The 8,373-nt window shown below is 37.9% G+C and overlaps 1 long non-coding RNA gene across 1 annotated transcript; it reads left to right on the top strand.

The window, feature by feature from the left end:
• The first annotated feature begins 3,252 nt into the window (after positions 1 to 3,252).
• On the top strand, positions 3,253 to 8,336 carry LOC121400520. The gene is made up of 3 exons (XR_005965785.1): positions 3,253 to 3,404; positions 3,486 to 3,673; positions 8,133 to 8,336. It is a non-coding gene; the product is annotated as an uncharacterized LOC121400520 (long non-coding RNA).
• Positions 8,337 to 8,373: the final 37 nt, after the last annotated feature.

Here is an 8,373-nt window from a genome sequence, read left to right as displayed (position 1 = left end):
TTCAGTAATAGAAAATAACAGTAAAACACAAACGGGTGTATTCCATACTGAGCACCTCTTCCTACCTTAACATGGTGCCAAAAAAAAGGTCTTAAAGCGGTTAAACAAATAGCTGAACCATTAAATGCAACCCAGCAAATGCCCTGGGTGTTTGTAGGTCAATATGGTGAACACGTTAAGTGACTTTAAGGTTTCAGTCATCAAAGTCTTCAGAAGGCCACACACAGAGTAACTATGTTAATCAGTTCACTTTAAACTACTGCCTGATGTCTGTTTTGTGCTGGATCTCAGTTGCAGTTGGATCTCAGTGCTGGATCTCAGTTGCAATTTCTTAATGTTTTAGGTTTCTTTGTCACTACACTGGTAGTAATTGCCTCAAAACAGAAAATATGATTCGATGACGACATGACAAGTGGATAAGGGTTTGGCTAGCATACTTGTTTATTGTGTTTGCTAGTTTGCTAATGGTAGAAGTGGGTAGAAATGTAATGTTGGCAAGCTAAAATTGCACAGTAAGGTCAGTGTGTTACTGGTTTAGCACTAGTAGGAAAGATTATAACTGAAAATTCCTTTTGCATCTGTAAGTTTGAGATATCCACTTTGAAGAGCTGAGGGGTGCAAGAGAGTCCATTTTAAACATTTACAGCTCATTTGAAACATGCTGTAGTCCAGCAATATCAGAGATGGATACTTAGCAGAGCACTACTTGAATACACTTTACAACAGCTATCCAGGGAGGAATTCGAAATATTTCTTCCAACTTCCACATCTGAACAGTACAGGCATGGGATCTGTTGTCTGGAAACCCTGTTATCCAGAAAGCTCCGAATTACAGAAAGGCCTTCTCCCATAGACTTCATTTTATCCAAATAATGCAAATTTTTTAAAATGATTTCCTTTTTCTCTGTAATAATAAAACTGTACCTTGTACTTGATCCTAACTAAGATAAAATTAATCCCTATTGGAAACAAAACCAGCCTATTGGGTTTATTTAGTGTGTAAATGAATTTCTAGTAGACTTATGGTATAAAGACCCAAATTACAGAAATATCCGTAATCCAGAAAACACCAGGTCCCATTCTGGATAACATGTCCCATACCTGTACTATATCATCTTTTCTGAGTTCTCCCTATAGTGTGGTAGTTCTGTTATTATTATTATTAATAATAATATTAATAAAAAATGCCATTAATTCTGTTTTGACTTGTGTTGACCATAGACACAGTGTTCTACAGAATGCTCTGCCTTTCTGTTTGGCTAGGTCTGCCTCTGTTGCACTCTACTTTAGGCTGCAAGGTCACATACTGACCTATAGGCAGATGGCAATTACATACCTCCAGTGCTTTGACTGTGGACAGACAGATCAGACAGCATATACATTTCCCAGTGTGTGGCCAGGTTTAGAAAACACAGGCAAGAAAATGTTATAACTTATGTTTTCATTTTGTACATTATTCTGAAATATTTGGCTTGATAGATCTCTTGAGGTCTGTATCTCAAAATTGTAAAATGAATAGAACAGCTGTTTTGGTTCCTGCTAGCCTTCATGTAATGGTTTATAACTTCAGGTTAAGTCATTATTTTGTACAGCGGTGCTACATGACTGTGCTGTGTGCAAATTAAAAACCGTGTGTTTTAAAAATTCAGTCCTAAAGTTGAAGCACCCGGTATGATTTCATTCTTGATAATATGTTATATGTATGGTGGGAGTTGTAGTCTAGCAATATTTGGCGAAGCCGTGGTTAAGCAGCAGTATTTACATCTACTTTAAAGTGATCCAGCAGCTTTCTTAATATTTGGTTGTCATCCCCAAGACCTTAATTAGCTTTGCACCCATGTAATTACATTTTGCTCAGGTTCAATAACCCATAGCAAGTCCAGGCCTTCTTGGGATTCAAATAGCCCAGGTATTTTGAGTATAAAGAGGCCCAAACAGCCCCCCATCAGCTCACAGAATAGTGACTGTCTATGGCATCTTACAGCAGCCACTCTGGCATTTGCCAGAATCCACAGATTGCCAGACCACCTAAGCAGCCAAAAAGCAGTTTGCTTTTATACAGTTGACGAGTAACTGCTACGTTCAGTTCAGATGACATTGGTGTCTTGGCCTGTAACAAAATTTGAAACATTTATTACAAACCCCCAAAATTGTGCTTTGGATGTCAGGTTGCTGCACACTTGTATAAGAAAAAGCTTCAGCTGATCCTTAGGCATCAGAGCTAAAAGTCTACCTAATGTAGCACTGAAAAAAGTAAGTTTTGGAAAAAAAACCAACATAAAATGAGTGGAGGTGATTCTGCAATTGGTTTTACAAGTGTCAGTATACTAAACAAGTGGTCATTTGTGTGGAGGGTCTGGTGTGTTTTTGGTGTGTTCTTTAGCATATGTAGCACACTATACCATTTTTCTTCCACTGTTGGGTGGAGATGCTACATACTTTCTGGGTTCACAAAAGCTTTATTAAATTTGCACAAAGAAAATATTATTTCCAGTTAAAGGGGATGTTCACATTTAAGTTAACTTTTAGTATGTTATGGAATTGCCAATTCTAAGCAACTTTTCAATAGGCCACCATTATTTATAGTTTTTTAATTATGTGCCTTCTTTTTTTGACTCTTTCCAGCTTTCAATTGGGGGTCCTCGACCCCATCTAAAAACAAATGAGGTGTAAGGCAACAAATGTATTGTTATTGCTACTTGTAATAACTCATCTTTCTATTCAGACCCTCTTCTTTTCATATTCCAGTCCATTCAAATCAATGCATGGTTGCTACGGAAATTTGGACCCTGGCAACTAGATTGCTGAAATTGCAAACTGAAGAGCTGCTGAATGAAAAGCTAAATAATGCAAAAACCACATCTACAATCTAAGTTTACAATATAAGATTAAAATTTAAGGTTAGTATCACATTTACACACACAATGAACAATTTTATGAGGAACCAATTAACCTGTCTGTATGTTTTTGTGTGGCAGGAAAACGGAGTACCCCGAGGAATGCAACACAAGCATGGGGAGAATATGCAGACTCCTTGGGGCTGGTACCCTGGCTGGAATAGAACCAAGATTTAAAAAGAGTGAAACAACTTGTAGCAGCATAACATATGCATACATATACATTCTATGGAGTTTTTAAAAACTTAGAACAGTTCCTTGATAGAAGGGCTGTGCAGTGCAATCACCCTTTCCTAAAGTGCTTGCTGATGATGTGTAATGTTTCAGCCCCCAAAGATATTTCAGCCCTAAGCCCTGCCTTGGTGCTTCAGTTGGGTAGGAGGCGGTGTTGTGCTGATCACTTAAATTCTTCCCTAACTTGCTCTGTGACTTGCAGTAGCTGCTGCTGTTCTCTATTTGCTTTGGAGCAGAGTTAAATTTCCTAACATGAAACCCAACTATTAAAAAGTAAACAGGAAATTATAAAAAAATAACTGAAGGAGAAAAGAACGTTATTCTCTGATATAAAACGTATGTCTTTTCCTTTAGGTTGGAAACTGCATTACTGTATATTAACCCTTAGTCATCCTTGGTGGAGACAAAGAAGGACCAAGAAGCAAAGCATGACACAGAGGAGTACAACATTTTGAATGCACATGGATTGAAAGGGCAGCTTGGCCTTGGTAAAGAACAGATATGGATGCTTAAACTGCCACTATTACAAAAAAAGAAATCAGGTAATTAAGTTTTATTTCTTTATTTTTTCAGTTTTTCAAATGCTTTCTAAATTGTAATATCGCTGTGTCTTTCCAATACAAATCTTGTTACACTGTAAGAAGGCAGAAGTTTTCACTAGTTTCTGTAGCTCATAGGCGTCACAGGTCAGCACAAACTTATAAGCCACGTGTAAAAAGAACTCAGGTTGCCAAAGAGTTAAAGTGCAAACACAAACTTAGATTTTTATTAAAATGATTTAATTATAGACTATATGATTTGGGAGCCTTAAGAACATTGCACAGCTGTACAATTTGATTCTACAGGGTTTTACAAACTTTTAATCTTTAAGAAGCTTTTAAACTTGGGTTTGTGAGTGGCTGCTGGGAATTAAAGTACAACACAGCTGTGTCCATGTCACTGGGTCTATTTCAGCACATAATGCTAGCAATGTGTTTCCTCGTTATCCGTCTACTAACGTGATTTTAGCTGAATTTGCATTAATTTATGGGAATCATATAATGTATATACCAGTCACCCATGCCAATACAATCTGCGACAAACATACTTTCATGTGAGTGCGCTTTATTGATAAAGCTGATGGCAAACTAGGGGCGTAACATTATCGCTTTTGTTCTCAGAGCCAATACACAGAGACTACCAAAAGATTACAGGAAACCAAACATTCTCTGCTGTAGTGATGAAGACGCAAAAAAAATGTTGGGGGAGGGTTAAAACTGAGATGAGTCAGATCCAGGTTATGGGGGTGACAAGGAGAGAATTAAAAACATTTACTAAAGGCAGTAATATCCCACTCCTTCCAAACATGGAAAATTGTTCATAAGTTTTCGGACATAGCTGCTTGTATAGGCTGGAAGAACTCTCTCTTTTCCAGTACTTTCTCGTGTCTGTAGTGTGACACTAAAACAACGGAAGTGAGCCGTGCAAATGAAAATAAACCCTGTCAGTCTAATGGAAAAAGTAAAAGAAACTGCACATGCAAGAACAGTTTTTTTGGCAATGGATCAATACATTTGTATATAGCGTCATTGATCCTCTAACCCGCACCACTAATAAAAACTCTCTACACCTTAGTTTGTTGTACTAATAAAAATTCATATTGCTGGCAGCAGTCATGGCAGGGTGGGGTAAATTACTTCACACAGCCGTTACATCATTTCGGCAATTTGCACATTAAACACAAACTTCTGTAAATATTCGAAAGGGTTAATAAAAGATCACAGCAGCAGGAATTATACCTTTGTGAAGTCTGCTAAAGGATTTATATGAATATAACGGTAATATGTTTCATATAAAAACCTGCAGCCAGAATAGATCATTCTCAAGCAACAGTTTTACCCCAGTCTTTTGTTTAAAAAAGATTTCCTGAGTTTTAACATATGGATTCCTTCCTTATGGAACCGTTTATAGGAGAATATACAAAAAAAAAAAAGATCTCCTGTATTTTGTTCACTTTGGGCAATGCAAATGAAGGCTTGTCAAAAATAGTTGTGATGAAATGCACACTAATCATTACCATTCATGCCCTTTTATTATGATAGCTGATGTGTAGCTAGGGTTGCCACCTGGCTGGATACTTTATTGGTGGGGATGCCAATGTTATAAATAGGGCATAAAGATTAAAAGACAGGAAGGCTGGTATTTTTTTCACAGAACAAGTGGCAACGCTGTGTGAAGCATTTATGATGAAGGTTCCCAGACTTTACGGATGTGTTAGTCTGGCATAAAGTTACAGTGTGCCTGCCAGTTTAAAACTTGAGGTAGTAGACTCTTATGCAATGAACCCACACACATTGCTATTGTTATCCTTTATGACAATGATTGGTTTTTAAATGAAATACCCCTTTCAAAGCCATTTTATACAAAATCTAAATTCCCCAAAGGGTGGTGTAACTATTTGTGGACAATTGTAGACTGCTGTTAGCTAATGGTCACCAGATAAAATCATTATATACCTTTTGGACACCCCTGGAATAAGTTGTTGGTGGACTACAGTACTACCAAACTTTTAGTAGCCTTCAAATGATCACGTGTGCTAAAATCATCAATTAACAAGTAAAGTGGAAGTAAGTTGAGGTTGTCATCGGGGCTGTACATGCATACGTGCACACCAACTCTGAAGGGATATTTCACCTTAAAATGTTATCATGAATAATACAGTGGAATTCTAAAGCTGGAGGTATTACAGCACAAAGCTGTGAGAGGACGTGGGCATAGGGTAGGACTCACAAACAAAACTCCTTTTAGGGAATGAGCCCTTTATTTAGCATGGCAACTTCACGAAACAGGTTTTTCTCAGAGTCTAGATGGTAGCCAGCCTGCATTCATTGAGGCTGCATGAGGATAATGCCAGGGTTGGGCACTGCTACTGCTGGTTCCTGGAACATGTGGGTACAGCTGTGATGGTTTACAGCTGGGCAGTCTCTGTGATCTTCCATTTGTATAAAAGGACTAACAAATTGGAATTCTTAACAGCCACCTTTGTAAGCCAGAAAGGGAACAGCCCCTGTCGTAAATGCAGAACAGGGTTTGAGTCCTTCTGCCAACCACAAAGGCAGCCTCCACAAGGGCCAATCACATGATAGGCCAGGCGTGCCATTATAAGGACCAATCCGACCATGAATTATAATGGCGCCAATCACAGCTAATACTGTTTGGCCAATGGGGTGCCATTTGGGAAGCATGCCCAGTTTAGTCTGAATGTAGGATCCAGACAGTACACATCTCTTGGGGTCATCTATGTGTATTGAGTTACAGAGGGTGCTGGTTTGTTTGCCCTCACAGTAGGGGTCACTTACCAAAGAATGCAGGCCTGGCTATCCAACATCAAAAACCACATAGGGAAAGGAGCAAAGGTTATCACACACATACCATTTGTTGAAGCAGTTAGAAGCAACTAAGCCATAACATAATACTTGACATTTTTCCCTCCCGATTAAAAGTTTGTTTTATAACAGGAGGTACTTCAGCAGGTGGAGAAACCACAAAGTGACTGTTCTTGTACTATTACTGGCATTTTCCAGCCCAAAAACAATCACAGCTTTAATACACCAAACAAATACAATAAACCCAGTGTGCCCTACCCCAAGTTGCAGTTAGTATTAATATTTAAATTTTGGTTTAGATTAAATACTTATTGGTTCTGCAACTCTCAGCCTTTGAATTTCACTTGCTATCTGGATGCTAGTATTTAATGATCCTATAAGGCAGCAGCAAGGAAGTCAGAAAATGATGAAAAGTCGTAGGTCGTAAGAAACAGCATAGGAGTGTATACAAATAAAATAAAGACTTCCATTATGCTGCTCAATTAATAACAAACAACTGTGAAAAAGCTTAAAGCAGACATTTAATGCTCTTTTCTTGTAATGCAAATTTGATCTGTAGCTAGTAGACTATAGTAGACTAGATAAATAAGCAGTTTTGCTACAAAAGATGGAGGATAGATCTCAAGTACAGGTTTGGTATCTATTTTTCAGAATGATATTTCCACCATGCATCTTAGTTTATGTATTGGGGACATGATTTCAGTCGTGCTGGAGCCCCCTACATACACAGCATGCTAGCAATTGAAATGCAAAATCTGAAACGTACACACAAATTGCAAGTGCATCTCTTATTTTGCAGTTACCATCAAGTACAATGTACTGTTTTATTATTACAAAAATAAATGAAATAATTTTTCAAAAATTAGAATTACTGCATTTGCTTTAATTGATCTCTGTGGGAGATAGCCTTCATGTAAGTCCAAGTTTTAAGGATAACTGGATTCCTGAAAAGCCGTGCACCTAAAATGATATATATACAGTATTCTCATCCAGTTGTTACTGGATGCACAATGACAGGCTACAATACTTTAACCCCATTGTGACGCTTTCGATTGAGAGTCATGATCTATTTCCTGCAACAGGTTATCTACTAATGCAAAAGTATAACTGAAAAATTATAATTGCTCCCAGATATAAATTAATGGCATTGCCTTACATATTTATTAAGTAATGCCTTTAGTAGTGGCAGAGCCTGGCAAAGAAAAAAGTCAAATAGTTTAAAGCTAGACTGTCTAACCTGTTGCTTGTTCTTAGGAGTATTAATTAAATTAATCAAATCGATCATAGGTTGGGCAATGACTATACAGCATCAAATTGTTTGTCCTCCTCTATACCTTTATGCCAAAGCCACAATCCTTCCCAGATGCTATTGTAGGTGCTGCTGCAGTGCCAGAAGTCTGAAACAGTTATATGTGGCATGTTAATGAGCTTTCCTCCACTTCTCTTGCCTACAATTGCTGCTTTACAGGCCTTTCCTATGTTCCAGTCCCAGGGAAGTTACACATACTTTAAGGTCTTATTTTGAATGGCTATAATAAAACATATGTAAGTATCAACATTATGTCAAAATCAGTATGACAATTAACAATTTACATAGTATTTTATCTCTAAATTTCTTTTTTTCTGTATGATGCAGGCAAGTACATGATGAATTGGATAGTAATATTACGACCAACTATTCTGGTAGCAGTGTGGTTAGTATGCTCTTCAGATATATCACAAGGGACTTCCCCAAGTAGGGACAATGGAAATGCTGGACAGCACAGGACATCACACAGAGGCAGCAACCCAGGTTCTTCTACAAGAAGACCAATTAATTCTCAAAGACGTTACCCTATAGCAGTGGTCCCCAACCAGTAGCTCGCGAGCAACATGTT

Source organism: Xenopus laevis, chromosome 2S (genome assembly GCF_017654675.1).
Source record: "Xenopus laevis strain J_2021 chromosome 2S, Xenopus_laevis_v10.1, whole genome shotgun sequence".
NCBI lineage: Eukaryota > Metazoa > Chordata > Amphibia > Anura > Pipidae > Xenopus > Xenopus laevis.
Note: the sequence above shows the minus strand (reverse complement) of the source record. Positions and strands in the feature narration are given on the sequence as shown.